The sequence below is a fragment of the Petaurus breviceps genome, unplaced genomic scaffold (assembly GCF_028583685.1).
Source record: "Petaurus breviceps papuanus isolate PSGF00001 unplaced genomic scaffold, PetGlider_PUasm1.0 38, whole genome shotgun sequence".
Classification (NCBI taxonomy): domain Eukaryota; kingdom Metazoa; phylum Chordata; class Mammalia; order Diprotodontia; family Petauridae; genus Petaurus; species Petaurus breviceps.
Genome location: NW_027186304.1, coordinates 62,341,204 through 62,364,158, shown reverse-complemented (window position 1 = coordinate 62,364,158; position 22,955 = coordinate 62,341,204). Strand labels below are relative to the sequence as shown.

At 37.6% G+C, this 22,955-nt stretch overlaps 1 long non-coding RNA gene across 1 annotated transcript in view; it reads left to right on the top strand.

The window, feature by feature from the left end:
* The window catches only part of LOC138170551 (uncharacterized), a 32,033-nt gene extending 29,329 nt beyond the window's left edge, over window positions 1-2,704 (top strand). Inside the window, exon 5 of the long non-coding RNA XR_011170658.1 lies at window positions 267-2,704. This is a non-coding gene — a long non-coding RNA (uncharacterized lncRNA). The remainder of the gene's footprint in view (window positions 1-266) is intronic.
* Window positions 2,705-22,955: the final 20,251 nt, after the last annotated feature.

Sequence of the window (22,955 nt, the reverse complement as noted above, 5' to 3'; positions counted from 1 at the left end):
TAGGCTTCTTCCTTCCTGGAGAGATACAAGCTTAGGTTAGCTGGGCAGGTGACCCTCACCTCCACCCAGAACTTATTAAATAAGTTTCTCCTATCAAGGTAACAGAGGGTCAGAAGCTTCATTTCATCACAATTATTAATGGTTGGGTGTGCTGATTTTTCCAGCAGAATTTGATAAGAGCTGCTCTAAACTGGGACAAGAGGGCAGGGGAAGGTGGAAGAGGAGGTTGGAAATCTCATCACTCAGCAGAGTTTTTCCTTTTGTAGGACTGCCATAAAAAGGCATAACGGCTGACTCTGAGACCCTTCACTATCTGTTGAAAGTCGGATATAGAAATGTATAACTAAGTGTGGGAGACTGTTCTCTTATGGAAGTTGCTGAAACCTGGTGAAAGATACCAAGCCTGTGAACCATTACCTCATCAGAGCCAGCCTCCCCCCATCCCACTCTTCCTTAAATCTCCATCGTGCCACCTGAAGCCTCTGTCCTATTACATCTATAATTACACCTATAACAACCCAGTGTTAACATACTGCCCTTTCATATTCCACCTGTTCCTACCCTAATCTACATACCCATTTATTTTGTATATATTTTGCATTACATATATAGTATGTGTGTGTGTATATATGTATATGAAATTTTATTTATATATGTAGTATTTACTTATATGTATATGTGTGATTTTCCTCTAATAAGCTCCTTAAGGGTAGGTCCTTTTGTACTCTAAGTATACTATATCTGGAACCAAGCAGGCACTTAAAGGCTCATTTAATTGAAATGAAGGAAATTGAATCACTAGGGGAAAATTAAGATAGTATATGTAATGATAAGGACCAACAACCCAAGTTTCACTGTCTCTAGTGTCTTTTTTTTTGCCTAACCACCACTCTCCCTACGGCGGTATAATCCTGGTTTTGCAATGAGTTCTGCAGCTATGAAGTAGACTAGTTACTTTGGTAGGATCTTCCAATTTACCTCCAGTTATTTCTGGTTTAACCCTCACTTTCCTACCTCCTTAATTGGAAAAACAGCAACAAAAAAACAAAGCCCTTGCAAAACCAATATACATAGTCAAGCAAAACAAATTCCCACACTGGTTGAGTCCAAAATGCATGTATGTCTCATCCTGCAAATTAAATTTAATGCCTCTCTTTCAAGAGCTTGTCAGCTAGTCATTTTATTTTTCAATTTCTAAAGATAGCTCAATAGAAAGTCACTCTTGCCTTTGTCTCTTAACTATCTTTATGACCTTGAACATTGATTTGACTTTTCTCAGCCTCAGTTTCCTCATCTGTAAAATGAAAAGGTCTGTAGAGATGTCCTCTAAAAATGCCTCCTAACTCTTAAACTATGAGTCTATAAAAGTAGATACTAAGGATTGAGAGTAAGAGCCTTTCTTTAAAGTTTACAAACTAATGGCAGGGGAAGGTATGTAAATAACTATTAAGTAAGGGAGATGTGTTAAATTTTAGGGAATGGTTCAGGCTATGTTTGCTTTGAGAAATCTGAAGAGAAAAGGGGAAAAGATCACTTGGGTCTCCAATTAAAATGTAAATGCTCCCTTTCACACCCTGAAATCCTTATCAACTAACTGTAGTTATCACTAAACACCTTATCTGGTATTAGAAGAATTGGGAAATTCTGGGCTGGGAGAGGGGCTGGAGGTCATAGAGGAAAGGGGAACCACAATGATGAAAGTTTGTTACCCCAAGGCTTTTAATATAGTCTTAAACCTTAGTGCTGGGATAAAGGAATTGAATGTTGTTTTTACTCTTTTGTTTCAGGCTATGTTGTGATGAATTTCAGGCCATCTCCAGCATCTAGAGACATTCTTGTCTAGCTTTCTGGATTCCCTGCCCAATTCTGGGTCACTTAATTTCTGAACTCTCTCCCCAGAGGGCCAGGAATCTACTTTTTTCTTAGTAGAGCATGGGTGGACTGGCCTCCTGTATCATGTGTAGATAGTCCTGTCTGGTTCCAGTCCAAGAGAAGATGTGGAAATTTGGGGGCAAGAGTAAGGGGCAAGAGTGAGGAAGAGAGAGTATGTGTCTCTTTCTGGCTATGCATGACTTTGAAGTTTATACTGGGTGATAATGAAAAATTCTCTAAATTATTTTGGAGTCAGAAAAGATTAACTTGCTAGGTCAGAACCCAATAAGTATTCTAGAGGACATGACCTACACCTTCCTCACTCACTTTTTCTTTGCAGCTTTCAGTGAGGCAGTGACTTTGGATTGCCTCCAAAGGGCCAGGTAGACCCCATCTCTAACCAGATGTGGTAAATCTGAGTTCATGGCCACCTCTGGCTCTTTTTGGTTTTTACATCCCAATATTTGGTTAATAAGTATTACAAGATAGATGTCAAAGCAATATTGTGAGCTCTGTCAAATCAGAGCCCAAATCAGCCCTGAATGGTAGCAGGATGTCTGTCGACCAGAATTGGTAGCATTGTTTCCCTGGGAGGTAGTGGTCAAAAGCACCAGGAACAGACATTAGGAGGACAATTGGATACAGAGCAATAATCACCTGAATGAAGCCAAGGCAAGTCAACAAATATTTATTAAGCACTTCTTTTGTGCTTGACACAGTTCTAAGAACTAGAAATACAAAGAAAGGCAAAAATCAGTCCCTCCTCTCAAGGAACTCACAGTCTAATAGGGGAACATATGCAAACAATTATAGGATAAATTGGAAATAGTCTCAGAGGAAAGGCACTAAAATTGAGGACAGGAAAATAAGTTCTTACAGAAAACAGGACTTGAGCTGAGACTTGAAGCATTGGAGGAAAGGTGAGGAGGAAGAGCATTCCAACCATGGGAGAAAGCCAATGAAAATGACTATATTTGGAAGAGGGAGTGTCATGTTTGAGGAAAGGCAAAAAGGCCAGTGTCAGTGTGTCAGAGAGTGTGACACTTTGTAGAAGAAAGAAGTTAGTTATGGACCCTACAAAGCATGGTTCCTAGGAGCACAGCTGAGCAGACCACCTAGCTGAGAGCCATATGTAAGCGGAAGCTTAGAACTACACAAAAGGAGAAAAGGATTTCACAGAGCCAGGAACTGGGAATTACTCCTTTGTCAGACATGTTCTGTGTTCTCTATGAGTGTTCCTCACTATCATTGCATTCTAAGTTTAAGTCCCCTTTTTCCCATGGATATTATGTGTGTTTATAGGAGAGTATGTTCTAGTTTTTGAGGGAAATTTTTTATACAAAACTTCTTGCTATGCCTTCTCAGTAAATACTATTTATTAGGGCTAAATAAATCTGTCTGTCTGGTTGTCAACAGGGATCACACTGGTAAGGGCTAAAAAAAAAGCAATAGTTCTAGAAGCTCAGTCCTCCAGGGTTACTTCTAGTACCAAGGTTCCAACCCCTCAAACTGCACAGCCCAATTGGGTGAGTGCTCTACCTTGGTAGTTGTTTTAGCCTAAAAATAAAGTATCTATGAAACTACCACTGCATGTGGTTAGTTAATTGTTTAGACTCCAAAGAGTAGATTGTTAAGTAAGACTTATGGGAAGGGAGTTGTAAGATGTGACAAAATGGGAGAGGAAAGGTTAAATGCAGTTGGAGAAGGTTGATTGATGTGGGAAGGATCTGCATGTTGCTTTGGAGAGGCTTATGAGAAATAGAATCAAGTCTGTAGTTAGAAATAAAAGTCTCGGGGGTGGCTAGGTGGTGCAGTGAATAGAACACTGGCCCTGGAGTCAGGAGGACCTGAATTCAAATCCGGCCTCAGACACTTAACACAAAACTAGCCATGTGACCTTAGGCAAGTCACTTAACTGCAATTTCCTCCAAAAAGGGGGGGGGGGGGGAAGCTCTTTCTAGAAATAAAAGTCTGATGTGAGAAGAGAGAGTCCAAATATCTGATATCATTGATTCAAGCAACTCTTAGTTAGGAATCTAATGGAGCAGGGGAACCACATCTTGCTAAAAGATATCATATACAATGAAGTAATATCAATGCTAAACATATATGCACCAAATAGTATAGCATCCAAGTTCTTATAGGAAAAGTTAAATGTTAGAGGAGGAAATACACAATAAAACCACACTAGTGGGGAAACTCAATGTCTACTTTTAGAGCCAGATAAATCTAATAAAAAAATAAACCAGAAAGAAGGTAAGGAAATGAATAGAATTTAGAAAAGTTAGATATGATAGACCTGGAAAAAATTGAATGGAAATAAAAAGGAACATACTTTTATCTCGTCAATACATGGCACCCATACAAAAATTAACCATGTATTAGTGCACAAAAACCACACAACCAAATGTAGGAAAGCTGAAAAAGTAAATGCATCTTTTTCAGATCATAAGACAATAAAAATTCTATTCAGTAAAGTGTTATAGAAAGGATGAAAAATTAATTGGAAAATAAATAATTCTAAAGAATGAGTGGATCAAAGAACAAATAATAAAAACAATGATTTCATTAAAGAGAATGACAGCAATGAGACAAAATACCAAAATTTATGTGATACAGCCAAAGCAGTACTGAGGGGAAATTTTGTATCTCTAAATGTTTACATCAATAAAATAAAAAAAGCTGTTAAATCAATTGGGCATGCAACTAAAAAGAAAAAACTAGAAAAAGAACAAATTTTTAAAACTCCGGTGAGACACCAAATTGGAAATCCTGAAATTCAAAAGTAGATGGAGATTAATAAAACTGAAAATAAGAAAAACCAGTAAACTAATAAACTAAGAGCTTATTTCATGTGGGGGGGGGAGGGCATAAAACAGATAAGCCATTGGTTAATTCACTGCCAGTGAAGATGAAATTAAAGCAATTATTAGGAGCTATTTTGCCCAATTATATACCAATAAATCTAACAATCCAAGAAAAAGGGTCCAGTGTTTACAAAAATATAAATTACCCTTATTAACAGAAAAAGAAATAGAATACTTAAATAACCCTATCTTAGAAAAAAAGATTGAATAAGCACCATCGATGAACTCACCAAGAAAAAAATCCCCAGGATCAGATGAATTCACAAGTGAATTCCACCAAATATTTAAAGAACAATTAATTTCAATACTGTGTAAACTATTTGGGAAAATAGACAGAGTCCTACCAAATTCCTTTTATGACACAAATATGGTGCTGATACCTAAATTGGGGAGAGTAAAAGCAGAGAAACAAAACCATAGACCATTTTTCCTAATTAATGTTGATGCAAAAAAATTTAAATAAAATACTGGCAAGGAGATTACAGCAATATGTTACAAATATCATACACTATGAGCACATGAAACTTATACCAGGCATACAGGAACTGGTTTAATATTAGGAAAATTATTAGTGTCATTGACCACATCAATAACAAAACTGACAAAAATCATGTGATTATCTCAATAGATGCTGAAAAAGCTTTTGACAAAATACAATAGCCATTCCTATTAAAAATACCAGGGAGCATATAAATAAATGGAGCATTCCTTAATATGATAAGTGGTATCTATCTAAAATCATCAGCAAGCATTATCTGTAATGAAAATAAGCTGTGGGGCAGCTAGGTGGCACAGTGAATAGAACACCAGCCCTGGAGTCAGGAGGACCTGAGTTCAAGTCTGACCTCAGACACTTAACACTTACTAGCTGTGTGACCTTGGGCAAGTCACTTAACCTCAATTGCCTGCCTTCCCCCCTCCAAAAAAAAAAAAAACAAAGAAAGAAAGAAAATAAGCTAGAAGTTTTCCCTATAAGAATAGGGGTGAAGCAAGGATGCCCATTATTACCACTATTATTCAATATTGTATTATAAATGCTAGCTATAGCCATAAGAAAAGAAAAATAAAGGAATTAGAATAGGCAATGAAGAAAAAAAAAACTATCAGTTTTTACAGATGATATGATGGTTTACTTAGAGGATCAACTAAAAAAATTTTGAAATAACTTTAGCAAAGTTGCAAGACATAAAACAAACCCACATAAATCTATATATTCTATATATTACCAACAAAGTCCAGCAGGAAGAGTCTGAAATAGAAATTCCATTTAAAATAACTGCAGACAATATAAAATGCTTGGGAGTCTACCTGCCAAAACAAGCCCAGGAACTATATAAGCAGAATCACAAAACACTTTTTATACAAATATAATCAATTCTAAACAATTAAAAAATAGTAATTGCTCACAGATAGTCAACATGATAAAAATGACAATTCTACCTAAATTAATTATTGAGTGTCATACCAATCAAATTACCAAAAAATTATTTTATAGAACTGAAAAAAAAAATCTGGAAGAAGGCCAAGGGTATCAAGTAAATTAATGAATGAAAAAATATGAAAGAAGGTGATCTAGCACTATCAGATCTCAAACTATTTATAAAGCAGTAATCATCAAAACTGGAACTGGCTAAGAAATAGAGTGGTGAGGATCAGTGGAATAGATTAGATACACAATACACAATAATAAACGACTATATTAATCTAGTATATATTAAACCCAAAGATCCAAATTCTGGGGACAAGAACTCGCTATTTGACAAAAACTGCAAGGAAAACTAGAAACAGTTTGGTAGTAACTAGTTATAGAACAACACTTCACACCATATACCAAGATAAAGTCAAACTGGGTACATGATTTAGACATAAAGGGTGACAGTATAAGCAAATTAAGAGGGCATGGAATAGCTTACCAGTCAGATCTATGGATAAGGGAAGAATTTATAACCAAATAAGAGACAGCATTATAAGATGAAAAATGCATGCTTTTGTTTATAATAATTAAAAAGGTTTTGCACAAACAAAATCAATGCAACCAAGATTAGAAGGAAAGCAGAAAGTTAGGGAATATTTTTACAGCAAGTATCTCTAACAAAGGACTTATTTCTCAGATATATAGAGAACTGAGTCAAATTTATAAGAACACAAGCTATTCCCTAATTGATAAATGATCAAAAGATATGAACAGGCAGTTTGGGTAGATGAAATCAAAGCTATCTATAGTCACATGAAAAAATGTTCTAAATCACTATTGATTAGAGAAATGCAAATCAAAATAGTTCTAAGGTGCTACCTTACACCTATCAGATTGGCTAATAAGACAGAAAAAGAAAATGATAGATGTTGGAGAGTATGTGGAAAAAAGTGGGACACTAATGCACTATTGGTAAAATTACAAACTTATCCAACCATTCTGGGGAGCAATTTGGAACTATGTTCAAAGGGCTATAAAACTGTGCATACCCTTTGACCCAGCAATACCACTTCTAGGGATATATCCCAAAAAGATCAGAAAAAATGGAAAAGGACCCATGTGTCCAAAAATATTTATAGCAGCTCTTTTTGTGGTTACCAAGAACTGGAAATTGCCCTTCAATTGGAGAATGGCTGAACAAATTGTGGTATATGAATGTAATAAAATATTATTGTGTTATAAGAAATGATGAACATGTGTACTTCAGAAAATCCTGGAGAGACTTATATGACCTGATGCAGAACCAGGAGAACATTGTTCACAGAAACAGACACATTTTTCAATGACTGGTTTTGATAGACTTAGCCCTTCTCAGAAATGCAAGGACCTAAAAAATTCCAAAGGACGTGTGATGGTAAATGCCCTCCACATCCAGAAAAAGAACTATGAAATCTGAATGCAAAGTGAAGCAGACCATTTTCTCTTTGTTTTGTCTTATTTTTTCTTTCTCACAGTCTCTCCCATTTGTTATAATTCTTCTATGCAACATGACTAATGTGAAAATGTGTTTAATAGGAATATGTGTGTAGGGCCATATCATATCGCATGCTGTCTTGAGGAGGGAGGGGAGAAAAATTAAAACTTATGGAAGTGAATTTTGAAAACTAAAAATAAATTAATTAATATTTTTTAAATAGAGAAATTTTTTAAAACTGCATATTATTTGACCCAACAATACCACTACTAGGTCTATACCCCAAAAAGATTTTTTAAAAAGGAAAAATACCTATTTGTACAAAAAAAATATTTATAGTAGCTCTTTTTGTGGTGTCAAAGAATTGGAAATTGAGGGGATGCCCATCAATTAGGGAATGGCTGAAGAAGTTGTAGCATATGATTGTAATGGAATAATATTGTGCTATAAGGAATGATGAGCAGAATGTTTTTAGAAAAACCTGGAAAGATGTATATAAACTGGTGCAAGGTGAAGTGAACAGCACCAGAAGAACATTGTACACAGTAACAGTGACATTGTGCAATGTATATGACTTAGCTACTCTCAGCAACACAATGATCCAAGACAATTCCAAAGGATTCATGATGAAAAATGCTATCCACCTCCAGAGAAAGAACCAATGGCATCTGAATGCAGATAGAAGCATACTATTTGGCACTTTTTTGTGTGTGTGGTGGGGTTTGTTTGGGTTTTTTTGGTCTGTGTTTTCTTTCACAACATAACTAATGTGGAAATATGTTTTGTATGCTTGTACATGTACAGCCTATATCAAATTGCTTACCATCTCAGGGAGGGGAAAAGAGAGGAAGGGAGAAAGAGAATTTGGAACTCAAAAAAAATTTTAAAACAAATATTAAAAATTGTTTGTATATGTAATTAGAAAAAATGAAGTATTATTTTTTAAAAAGAAAGAAAGAAACTAATGGAGGTTGGAAATACTCTGCAAGTATATATAGTATTAGAAAGTTTCCCGGAGGCACAGGATTCTGTGGCTTGCCCAGGATCATATAGTCATTATGTATAAGATACTAGACTTGATCCCAGATTTCCTGATTTCGAAGTGACTCTCTCATTATCCACCAAATGCTACCTTTTGTTGTAAAAATAAATGTTACTAAACTTCTTCTATCTGACTATTGTGTAGTGAATGCCACTGCATTATGCTTCCAGAAATATGCAGTACGTACATTTATGCAAACATATGTAAGTGTGGTTTATCTTACTGTATGAGGAACAATAATAGTAATACCTAGCATTTCTACAGTGCTTTGAAGTTTATAAAGCATTTTATATAGTCTATCTCATTTGATACTCATGATAATCCAATGAAGTGGGTGCTATTATTATCCCCATTTGACAGGTGAGAAAACTAGGCCTAAGAGAGGTTAAATGACTTGCACAGGGTCATAGAGCTAGTAAGTGTCCATGGTGGGATTTGAACTTTGGTATTCTTAATTCCAAGTCCAGTGCTCTATCCTTTGCCACCTAGCTGTATGTACCATCTCAAAAACCTGAGAACAAAAAGTATCAGGGTGGCTAGGTGGCACAGTGAATAGAGCACCGGCCCTGGAGTCAGGATGACCTGAGTTCGAATCCAGCCTCAGACTTAACACAAAAACTAGCAGTGTGACCTTGGGCAAGTCACTTAACCCCAATTGCCCTCCCAAACAAAGGCAAAAAAAAAAAGCATCAAGATTATATATAATGCTGACTAAATTGGCTAAAGTACTCCCCATTGCACTCCCCAAAAGGAAATGTTATACTTTGGTTTTCTTTATCAGGAAAATGGGAATAATACCTGTTCCATTCTTTCTCATATTTGGAATGTTGAAATAAATGGCCTGTTTTTTCCAGGTGACAAAAATAGTGCATAAAATTTCTATAAAACAGAAATGGATGGACATAAAGAAAAGGATGTTGAAAGTCTCTTGGTCAAAGACTGATAATCAAATCACCACTGTCTCTGCTACCAGGAAAGTCCTAACAATTTACTCTTCCATAGCTACATTCCAAATCCTAGGCTTAAGCTCCTAGCCTTGGCTGCCACTCTACACTGCCTCATACTTAGCCATGACATCCCCATCCCTCCTGTGTCCCTTGACCACTCTTCCCTATCCTTCCATTCTGTCCTTTAGAACCCTTGTTTTATTTTTAACAAACTGCCTTGAATATTAGACTTGCTGCCCCCCCCAATTACTTAGTGTATGCTTTTATTTACTTATAAGTGTACATATTGGTTGTCCCCCAATAAGATGTAAGGATCTCGAAGGAGAGACTTTTTGTCCTTTTATCCCCAGAGCTTAACAGTACCAGGCACATAGTAGGTATATAATAAATGTTTATTGGAATGAATGTAAAGAAATTGAATAGTGAGAGTAAAAGAGGGGAAGCATCTAGAATATCTCACACAAAGGGAGATAGCACATTCCCTAAAGAAGCCTGTGGGCAAGGAACAGCACAGAAACAAGTGGTCAGCAGATGTATTGTAAGACTAAGAACTTAGAATCAGAGAAAATTATGGTGGGAAAAGAATGGGCATAGAATAGTTACACAGAAGGAGCTGGGGAGTGGCCTTCCTTCAGTTCCCCAGCTCTCACTCTTTGTGGACCTTGTAGCAGGGTGGAAGAACTTGATCTGAAGTATGATGGGATGGGGTAGGGTGGGGTTGAGGGCAAGGTGGGACAGCACAAGGAGTGCTCCCAGCCTAAGAATTCCACTATAGAGAACTCTCTTCTTTCTCCCTCTCCCCCACACAATGCTCCCCAGAATTTGAATTTCTATCTGCTTATTTTCCAATGCAAAGAAAATTTTCTTTCTTAGCCACAGTGGCAACAGAGTGAGAGCTCCACCTAGAAGCTGGCTCTTCCCAGATTCAAAGAAAGAGTCAGTTTCATTAATTCAATCAAGCCAGAATAATGTCCAATTTGTACTATTCTGTCAGACAGACCCTGGCCATAAAAAATGGAAATCATAGTTGTTAACTAAACAAATAGAAGAACCATACTTAACCTTGCTGAACTCCCCAAGAACCTGAACCCTCTCTGTTTACTATAAATACCCAGACCAGAGAAGGAGCCTGCTGGCTTCCATTGAAGGAGCTTGATCTCAGAGGACTTGTCTGGGAAGCTGGGGGACTGATTTTCCTGTTTCACCCATGACCTCTCCCAATAAATGCATTTATTAATTTCCATGAATTGTTGTGGCTGGTGGGAGGTGTGCAGCAACAGCCAGTTTATGTATGGCTGGAAACATGCAGGCTGCCAACACAGAGCAACAAAGATTCTCCATACAATTATATCAGACCCACTTATTCATGGTGTTGGATTGCTTTAGGTTAACCAGAAATGTTCTGTAACTCTTAGAGCCTCCATCTTGGTATCATTAGTAACCAGCTCAGTTAATCTGCTTTAAGAAACAAAACTATTAAGAAACACCATGTGCTAGTTTTGGTGTGTGGGGTGTGTCTGTGTGTGTGTTTTAATTAAATGTAGATGGTGTTTCTAGTTTAGACTAGCTGAGATTTATAGTACAGGGTACATTTGTCTGTAAGGTACCAGTTACTAGGTATCAGGGGGCCAGCGAAGGGCAATTCAAATCCAGGTTCAATGTGATGACAGAAAAATTAGTCCAAAACCCTTGTCAACCCATTTCTTTAGTTACCTGAAGAACTCCAGTCAGGCATGGTACTCATGAGACTCAGAGCCTATCTCTGTAAGCCAACACAGTTGATTATCCATAGATTTAGATCTGGAAAGAACCTCAGAAATGAGTCAATCCAACTACTTCCTTTACTTTTTACAAATGAGGAAAAGTAAGGCTTATAGGTTAATTGACTTACTCAAGATCACAGTAGTGGTAAATAGCAGTCAGTATTTGAAAATGGGCCCCAACTCCAAATCTAGTACTCATTCTACTGTATTGGTCCTTCTAAGGCCTGTCTCCCTCCTTAGGTTATCTTGTGTATCAAATAAATTTACCTTTTGTAACCCATCACTAGAATGTAAGCTCCTTGATTGAAAAGACTGTTGTTTCATTTTGTGTTTGTTTCCCCAGGGCTTATCAGTACTTTGTTCATAGGACAGGGATAAGAACTGGATCTATGATTTCATTGGTGTAGGGAATGCCCAGATGAGAAAAATTCTCTCTGCCACTTCAGCTTGCTCCCTTTTCTCTAATTTATAACCTTCAAGACGTGTCTAGAAAAGGGCAGCTAGGTGGCACAGTGAATAGAGCACTGGGCTTGGAGTCAGAAGGACCTGAGTTCAAATCCAGCCTCAGGCACTTAACACAAAAACTAGCCTTGTGACCTTGGGCAAGTCACTTAACCCCAATTGCCCTCCAAAAAGCTAAAAATTAAAATTTAAAAATGAAAAAAAAAAAAGACTTGTCTAGAGCATTGGGAGGTTAAGTGACTTTCCCAGAGTCACAAAGTCAGTATTTGTCAAGACTTACACCTAAGTCTTCCTTTACTTTGCAAATAACCCTCCATTTTCCAACAAATGCTCTATTTGGTTTCAACTCCATGGATCATATGCTCCTGACTCGGGGTACCTCCTAGCCACCTCCCCTTTCCAGTTTTCTTTTTTGTGCTGTTTTTTTCCCATTGGATTGTAAGCGCCTTGAGGACAGGGACTGTCTTCTCTTTATTTGTATCCCCAGCACAATTCCTGGCATTAATAAATGTTTCTTGGACTGAATTGAATTCCCAACTAAGAGGCTGGTGCTCTATTCATACTAGTCCCTAACCATTAATGGATGCTACCTTTTCATTCAGACTGAAGCTTCAATGGCCTTGCATGAACATGCGTCCATTAAAGATCTATTGGGTTCCCCTACTCCATTTTCCTCTCACTTCAACTCAAATTCTCAGGTCTTCTCAAAAAACCTAATACTTCTTTCCCTATGACCCAGGAGACCCTCTATGCTCATTAGCATAGAGAGATGTTGCCACAGCTTCGAAGAAATCGAACCTAAATACGACCCCTCCCCTTACCTTGTCAAAAAATACAAAGGACATCCTCTAATACCATTTTTTTTCTCCTTGCATAAAATTTTGTACAATGAAGGGTCACTTGACCTATGTTCCTTGTATAGTTCATTTTCACATTGTTCAAAGAGCCTCCCAGTTTGCGTTTCACAGGGTGCAGGTGCTTGGTTCTTCCCCACCCCCACCTTACAAGCCCAGATACTACTCTATAGTATGGTATTTTTCCTCCCCTCCTTGCAGCTGCACTCCAGAGACTGCTTTTGTGGACCACCAGGAATTTCCTGTGATAGAATATCAGAGAACTGCTGGTGACTATGAGGAGGTGACTTCACAGGGCAAAAGTTCCCTTTCTACAATAAACATTCTCATTGCTGCCACGGAGGAGATTTCCTATACAGACTCCACACCAAAAAGCCACTTGTCATCTTGACACAAATGGCTGAAGAAGGAATGATGACCATTTGTGAGAGATTAGCTTTTTTTAAAAGTGAATGTTTCTCTTCCGGGTATATTAATATTTTCACCAGAAACCAATGAAGAATGCAATTACCAAAAGCGATGAGTAAGGAACATAGAAATATTTTGGAGGAAGACAACCAAAGAAACCATTTCTACAGGTGGGAAAGCCAGAGTTGGAAGGGATCTTGGAGATTATTCAGTGCAATACCCTCATTTTACAACTGAAGAAACCAAAGCCCAGAGAGTCGGTTCCTTCATTTCACACATAAGGAAACTGAAGCCCAGACAGGCAATATTATTTACTCCTAAGGAAATAGAGGCTGAGAGGTTAAGTGATTTACATAAGATTACAAACCTAGTAAGGCTAGTAAGTAATTGAGCCAGGCAGGACTCAACCTGAGTCTTATGATTGGCAGTAAACTCTGCAGTAAGGAAATGTTGGTGAGTAAATGGTAGGTAAGTAATGATGTGTCTTCTAGGTCTAGGACAGTAAGCATCCTTAGGCCTTCTCAGAGTCAAGAAAAGAGGAAAGAAGATTGCTTACTCCAACAACAGTGTTGTAAACTGTCATCATCATTATTAATATTATTGGGTAACATGTCACACCTGGATGGGAGAGCAGAATGAATGAAGGTAACCAAAGGATGAGTCTTCTATTCCAGTCCTGTGGTAAGAAAGAATCCTAAGGGGAAGTAGGTTTGCTCATTCATTATAATGCCCCTAGGAAAGTGAGTGAAAGAAGGAAAGAGATTCAGTTGCCAGGGAAGGATGGGAGAGCCCTGTCAGCTGGTTAGCTTTTTAATTGTTATTATTATTATATTTATAAGAACTGATCAGCTATGTGGTAATAAAGAATATAAGGCTACCCTTGGAATCAGGAAGACCTAGGTTTAAGTCTGCCTCTGATGCAGACTGGGTGTGAGACCCTAGGCATGTCACTTCACTGTGTTGTCATTTTAACAGTGGAGCCTCTAAGCAACTCTTTAAGACTAATTAAGCTTTATAAATTCTAGAGGAATTTGCCTATTTCCATTTCAAGAAACTGACACATTGGAAGTTCCTCAAATTAATGAAATCACAGATCAGTATAAAAATAAGAACTATAAATTTAAAGGAACTGTGACCTTGTCTATGAAAGTATTTCATCTACAAACATAGATCACACTTCTCATACAACTTGGCCAATATTCTTCCAAAGTCATTTTGTTAAAATTTATAATTTAGGTTAATTGATCTTTTTAAATTCTTAAGATCTACCAAAAATTTGCATTCCATTGGCATGATTTTTATGAATCCAGAGTCATTTCCATGCTATGATGATGCATTGGATTAGATTTTATGAGGATAATTATTGATTCAGTATTATACTACAATATTATTATTTAACATAATTCAAGAAATTTTATTAAGTACCTACCCTCTTGTGCCAAACACTGTGGTAGGTACAGGAGGTCATGCAAAGTTTGGATAAGATAAACCCTCATGAAGTTTATATAATACAACTTTACAAGTGTTTACCTATATTTTCTAACTTATATTACATATATCCCTTCACATATTTTATCTCCCTTCTGTGCAAAAAGGCTATAACTTGTGATTTTCCTGGGCCAGAAAGAAAAAAAAATTAAACTATATATTGTTTTTGTTGGGTCATTTCAGTCATGTCCAACTCTTCATGATCCCATTTGGGGTTTTCTTGGCAAAGACACTATAGTGGTTTGCCATTTCCTTCTCTGACTCATTTTACAGATGAGAGAACTGAGGGAAACAGGGTTACCTGACTTGCCCAGGGTCACATAGCTAGTAAGAGTCTGAGGCCAAATTTGAACTCATCTCTTCCTGTCTTCAGGCCTGGTGCTCTATACACTGCCCCACCTAGCTGCCCTAAACTCTCTATCAATCTACATATAGATTGATAGCAAGTTATGGATAGTTATTTCTAGATAAATATATATTTTTTTCAATACTTAGCAGTTCAAATACTATACCATAAAAATTTCTGGAAGAACTAAAACCTGTATTAGAGGGTGCTGGCTGAAAATTATTTTTGCAGCAGGGTTAAGTGGTATATGGAGACAAGGCTGTCTACTATAACTGAAAAGCCCACTATTTTCATCATCAGTCTAAGCTGATATGGCCAACAGCAGTTGGGAGGTATTCTCTTTTCCCAGCTCTATTAACTGAGAGTAAAACTAAGGAGACCCATGGCAAAAAAAAAAAATGCTTACACTCCTATTGCCACATGTCCTTTTTCTTCCCCCCTCTCTACCTGACTACCATTAGACACAAATATGTATGTATATGTGCATATATATTTATATATATATGTAAAATCATTCTCTACATATAATTATCAATTCTTTCTTTGGAAGCAAGTAGCATCTTCATATGTTCTTTGCAGTTATTTTGGGTATTTATAATAGTCAAAATTACTTACTTGCTCAAAATTGTTCTTATAACAATATTGCTGTTACTATATACAACTTTTCTCTTGGTTCTGCTCATTTCACTCTTCCTTATCTCATGCAAGTCTATTCATGTGTTTCTAAGATGATTGAGCTCATTATTTCTTATAGCACAGTAGGATTCCATTACAATCATATACCACAACTTGTTTAGCCATTCCCAAATTGATAGGCATCCCTGCACTTTCTAGTTCTTTGTCGTAACAAAGAGAGATGCTATAAGTATTTTAGAACATACAGGTTTTTTCCTTTGATAGTTAAGTGGAAGATGAATTGGAATGGGGTGGAATACTTGTGGCAAGGAGATCCATCAGTAGGCTATTGCAGGGGTCCAGGAATAAAGTGATAAAGGTCTCATAAGAGTGGTGGCAATGTCACAGAAGAGAAGAGGATAGATATGAGAAAGATTTCTTTAACTTACTTCTGCTCCATTCCAAGCCAGCACTCTGTCTTTAAGGTCCCTGAAGAAGGACTTTTTCTTTTAGGTTCTCTCTACTAGGAATCCATATCTTTTACTTTCAGGATGAACTATATCCTGATACCTTAGATAGCATCAATATTTGCCTGATGTCGCTCACAGATAACTCCAGTTCTTTCTTCTAGGTACCCTATTAGCCAGCCATTTCATCCTCAGACTGACCCTTCACTTCTCACATTGTATAACTGTTTCTCTGACTCCTTCTGACTTCCTGCTCCTTTCTCTTATTATTCACTATTTTCTCCTTCCTGAGAGGCCTAGGTTCAACCTTGACTTTTATCCATTGTGTAGTTTCCTCTTAGTCAGTTTTCTGACCAAAGGCTCAACCATAAGAAATTACATTTACAAACACAGAACACATTCACTTAGGTATAATGTATAGGCAGTGACCTCTTGTCTGTAGAATATCTAGGAAGGACATTTACAATGGGACAGAACAGAGAGGCAGTGATTATAGTGAAAAATTCTTCTGGATTAGGAATTAGAAGGCCTGGCTTTATGCCTCTGTCATTGATTAGCTATGTGATCTGAGATGAATCACTAAAACTCTCTGGGATTTCAGTTTCTTTATCTTTTGAAAAGAGAAATTATCTTTAAGGTCTGTTCACTTCTAACTTTCCATGACTGGTCATGGGGTACCTTTTCATCATTTCATGAACAAGTCATTTATTAAATAACGTAATGCAAAACATTGTCCTGGGTACTAGAAAATGCAAATTTTAAATTAGACATTGTCCTGTGTTCATGAAAATTACCATCTATTAGGGTGGATACCTCTTTTAAAAACCTCTTTTTAGAAGCCTCCCCCATATATGGGCTCTCAATACTTATCCTAGGTTCAATGCATGCTATGGGTCATCATTTACTCAAAATTGTAGCTCACCAGCCCAACCAAAGTCTCTACTTTTACTAGACCAGCAAAAGCACACAATAATTCAAAGGAAAGAACATTTACTCAAACCACAAGGCAAAACTAAACGGCAAAAAAGATTTTCTATAGACATATGGATTAATGCTGCCTCCCGTAGTTTACCCTTGTAGGGTTGGGGACACACAGCAAACATACATAACCAGAGGACACCATGAAGTGGCACAGACATAGAGAATATACATGACCAGAGAGTGTGCATGAAGGAGCCCATCCATAAGGGACATGTGTGATTATAGAGCAGGTAAAGAGAAAGTGATGCCATCATGTTGCCCTCCATTCCACCTAGCCCATCTGTGGGAAATCATCAACTGAGTTGCTGCTCTCCACTACCATCCCTAGCTCTTCTTCTATGGCTTCTTCCACAGACAGGGAGATTATCTGATAGTGCTTTGGCTTCATAGCCTTAGGGGCTGTCTTTAACCTTTTTGTGATGAGATTGGAAAAAGGAAATTCCTTTCTATCCTTTGTGTTGCCCCTTGGTTTTCATGCAAATCAATTCAGGAGCAAGACTGAAAAGTGCTGGGTGGAACTGGTGGAACCCATCAACCAAAGTGATTATACTCCCTATATATACATAAAATTATATGGTATGTACATTATAATAATGCCATAGGAGGTCCAAGGCAGAAGGTTATCACTGATCTGAGAAATTAGGGAAACTTCACAAAGGGAGTGGCACTTGAGTTTGAGTTGGGAAAAGCAATAAAGACCAAAATATACACAAGGATTACAGAAACAAAGCTAAGGAAGCAAGAAAAATACTAACATGTGAGAAACCAGCTAAGATGATGAAAAATATACTAACTGAAGATGAATGCTATTATTAAACTGGCTGAAGAGGTCTTTTCTATATTGATTCTCCAAAGAAGTAGAACTCTCTTCTAGTCTTCCCAGAAATGATAGTACCTTTGGGGCCGGGGTTCTTGACTCATAAATAGCAGGTCCTTCAAACAATGAAAAGACAGCTTGTTTCTGGAATTGGGGGATGAAGAACAGACATTTCAGTGCTTTACCCATAATGGATGAGTTATCATTCTGAGGTCATTCTTATTAGTTGTTTGGCAAGGGAGGTGGCACTAATTGCAGTGGACCAAGATAGATTGGAGATGAGTCATGTCAACATTATGTCATGTCAACCTGTGATTTCATGGAGATGGGACTGGGGATGGGTAATAATAGTAATGGTAGCAGTAGCTAATATTTTCAGTGCTTTAATGTTTTCAAAGCCTAATATGGCAATACGTCAAGATTAGTCTTTTGATAACTAGGGGAAACCAATGTAATTTTATTTTATTTATTTCACATTGCTCCCCTTTACCTCTTCATGCACTGTGTCCAGTCAAACTGAACTACCACTTTTGCTGATTTTGACTGATTTTTTTTCTGATTTCAGTAGGCTGTCCTCCACGCCTACACAACAACAAACAATGTAACAAATGACAAGGTAGTTTGAGTGTATGAAGTCCATCCCAAAGCTGTGAACAGAATCAACTTCCATCTTTGTGAGCAGTAAGAGGATAAGAGTAGGGAGCCACTCTCTCCTCACTCTCTTACCTTCAAGAAGGATAATATGCTAGAAAAACGTCCATCTATTATGATCAAATATTTGAAATCTAGAGGTACGATTCCTTGGAGGTTTAAGATATAAGTCACCTTTGCTGGTGGCCAAATTATTTCTACTCTGCCTAGTACTCCAAGGCATGATGGCACCAGAAGGGAAGTAGTTCTGCCTCACTCCTACAGGCTCCAGTTCATTTAATCTTGTTCAGTTGAGTTTATCCTCTCACCATATACTTATTACACAAAACAATGACAGTTGCAAGCAAACATAATTATCAAAGCAAGAGAGTAAAACAGTAATTGCGAAAGGCAAACAGAATGTTTTATGTGGGAGAATATACAAGAGCTATGGGGATTCGGCAACCCAGGAGCTAGATGAAATCTCAGTTTAACTGGGGAGAAAATAATCTCACCTGACTCCTAGTAGTCTCTGGGGTTCAAGTGCTAGGAATCAAGGGACAGGTTGAAATGCAAGCTTGTGGCTGGGGTTCATCACTCAAAGTTCCTATCTTTCCTTTTCTTACCATGGCTCCCTCTTCCTCTGCTTCTAAAAGCAGCTAAGTGGTGTAGTAAATAGAGGGCAGAACCTGAAATCTGGAAGATCCGAGTTCAAATCCAGACTCCACCCCAGGTAAGTTACTTGGTTTCCTCAACTATAAAGTGAGGATAATAACACCTACCTTATCTACTTGTTTTAAGTATTAAATGAGATAATATTTCATTTAGCTTCTTATAAATTCACTATAGCAGCTTAGCACAGTGCCTGGCACATAGTGGGTACTATATTAATGTTTATTCCCTTCCCCTCTTCTAGAGGTCTCTTAGTCAATTAGAGATACATCTCTCTACATACACCCAGTATCACAAAACTGTCCTTTAGGAGAGTGCTGATTCCACCTGGAGTTGGAAGGCAATACCTAGAGTGTATTCTTCTTATCTTTGCTTCCCAGAACCCTGTTCTTCCTTTAAGGCTCAGGTCAGGTGTTACCTCCTCCAGAAAGCCTTCTCTGAACACTCCAGATGAAATTGTTCTCTCCTCAAAATTTTCCCATGCCTTTTTGTCTGGATTTCTCTTTTGCAGAATCAATCTCTATCTTGGGAGCTCTTTGATGACAGATACTGTGTCATCTTTTCCTTTGCATTCTTGCTGCCCTGCACATTGCAAATAGTAGACAATAAGTATCTGTTCAACTAGCACAAAGAGGTTTTAAACCTATTAATAGTGTTGACCAAAAGGTGTCCTTCTCATCACTTGGATATTTATTTTAAGATTTTAGGGCCAGAGGACATATATCAGTGAGAAAGTCAAACAGATACAAAATTCTTAATTGAATTATAGCCTATAAACTAAAAGCAAGTAAGAAGTTAAAGCAAAACATCACCAATATCAATATCCATGCAGACGATTATCAGGGACACTTAGGTAGTGGTTAGTAGGGCGCTGAACTTGGAGTCAGAAAAGCTTGGGTTCAAATCCCACCATGGGCACATACTTGTATTACCATGAGCAAGTCACTTGAACTTTCTGGGGCTCTTTTTCCTCATGTATAAATTGAAGGGGTTGTACTCAATGACCCTTCCAGCTCTAAATCTATGGTCTGATAATCTTTACATGTTAAATAGAAATAAAGCCCACCTCAAAGGGATATTGGGGAATCATGAAGTTTTGAATATAAGTACATTAACCATTTTTAAGGCATTACAGGTATATAAATACATAGTGTTGTCGTTATTAAGTCTGGAAATGAAGTTTATTATGCTATATTATGCAGCTAATTATTATGATAAGCCTTTGCAGCTGCTCATTAATAATAAAGTAAATAATAAATAATTATAATAAAGTAAAGCTCATTAATGTTGCACAGAGTGCTATCCACAGAAAATGTCCAAGTTGAGTGAGAAATATGGATAAAACAAATAGGATCACCAAGATTACTTCACTTGAGGCAGAGGCAAGATCAAATGAACTATTGGATTATTCAATTCTTATTGATCATGCCCCATAGCTCTTTTGCAATAAAGGGAGTTCTGAATGCAGAAAAGATCTATGGAGAAGAGAGAGAAGTCTGATTTTTAAAAAAGGGTTGTAAACATGAGAGACGGCTTTATTGTCAGGGGCTAAAGTATACCAGTAAATGTCTACATCATTTTTGCAATAGATTTTTAGTTCAGTCTCATCCAACTCTTCATGACCCTACTTGGGGTTTTCTTGGCAAAGATACTGGAATGCTTTGCCATCTTTTTTCCAGTTCATTTTACAGATGATGAAACTGAGGCAAACAGGGTTAAGTGACTTGCCCAGGGTCACACAGCTAGTAAGTTTCAGAGGCCAGATTTGAATTTAGGAAGAATGAGTCTTTCTGACTCCAGGCCTGGCACTCTATCTACTGCACTACCTTGCTGCCCATTGCAATAGATTAAGTTCCTTTAAAAATTTGTAAATGGGGGTGGCCAGGTAGCACAGCGAGTAAGAGCACAGGCTCCAGTGTTGGGATGACCTGGGGATCGAATCCAGGCTCAGACACTTAGTACCCACCCAGATACACCTGGCCGTGTAAGCTTGAGCAAGTTACTTAACCCCGATTGCTTTAAAAAAAATATTTGTAAATGAAGTCCTAAGTATACTAGGGAAATTCACTATTTAAAGGAAGTTTAGTTATTTCTTTACAAAACTAAAAATCCTTTTTGTAAATATGAATAATTATCTCTCAATTCAATTACTTTATAAGCTTGGAAATTTGTGTCTTGATTTGTTTCTATGACAAAACATGAAAAGACAAATTAAAGTGTGTTATATACCAACCATTGTATAAATGATTTTCCTCATTCAAATGTCACCTTTAACATTCTCTGGAAAGAGGGTGTCAAATGGAGGTCAGGCACAGGTAGTTGCTTTTCCCTCTAGGTTTATAGTCACCAAAGGCAGTGAAATCCATTCTCTCCCCAGTGTATGTAAATGCATTTCTACCTCTTGGGATAGTTAGAACATAGCAGGAACATTCTGGGTAATTCAGGATAAAATTTAAAATTTTTCCCCATTCTTCACACTTCAGAGCTTTAAATCTGCCTCCTTTATTGTATACCATGCTCAGCCAGAAATCAGTTCAATTGAATTTCACTTTCTGTTGTTACAAAACTTGGAACGCTACATTCCATTTCTGACCGTGACATCTTAATACCCCTGATTCTCACTGTGAGAGCTATATTTATTTCACCACACAGTTGGAGAAAGAAGTCCCAGGCCATGGGTTTTCTGACTCTGGATAGCCTCTCAGAATAGACAGTGAGGACAAAGATCGGCACATCCTTTTCCAGTTCATACAGACTTCCCCCTTGATAATTACGAGGTAAAAAGTAGCTTCAGGTCTGTTCGCCAGGTCTAGATTTTTCTCTGGTAGTAAAAGCTTTATTTCACTCTCTTTTTAGGAGAGTCATCTTAACTACTAAACTCAATCTGTTCCTTTTTCACCTCATATATTTTCCATAGTACTCGATGGTTTCCAGGAATATATTCTTACTGGAGTACTCTTCAGGATAGCTTGACCTTCTGAAATCTTGTTGTGGCATTTAAATAAGTTCATTTGCTGAGTGACCCTGGTATGTTCATTCTACTTTGGTTTTTGATATAAAATGGAAAAACTTTCCCCTTCATCACCCAACAACCACCTCCTATAGCCCTCCTATGGAGTTTCTGCCTGCCCTCTTGTAATATAATGCCAAGGAAAGGCAAATTCCCAAGGTTCAGAATACCAGCATAGGTGCTCTCCATTTTATTCAGTGACAAACCAAGAACAGAGAAGGTCAAAACATGACATCATTGAAAATACAGCATTTACTAAATGTGATTAAATAATCTCCAAGTACTACTCCACCCCAGGACCTTCCAATCATTCAATCAATTACAAAGTCCCTGTTCTAAATACTACTCCACCCCTAGGCTGTACCTTCATTTAGTCCACCACAAAGCCCCTCTTCTCAAATGGAGATTAGTTTCCAAACATAAGTAAAGTACATTCATTTGTTCAACCATAGAACACAGAAAGGTCAAAAGTTCCTCACCCCTGGATCACAATTGAATCTACCCCAGAGTTACATCAAGTTTAAGCACAGCACTTAATACCCAAATGGAGGTCTTTTCTTCATCTTGACACAAAGCAAGTTCTCAGCAATCTTTGTTCCTGGGGAGACAAAGCTTAGCAAGGTCACAAGATACATTGCCAGTCTCTTCATTAATTCATCCTCTGTCTGCAGAACAGTCCTAGAACCCCTGAAAACATTAGCAAAACCCTCTCCCAGGATTTCTGTAAACATACAACAAGAAAATCCTTCTTCAGGGCTTCTGAACCAACAGAAAGGTTCCCAGACCCCTGCAACAACAGCACTGTCCTTCACCAGTGGACAGTATT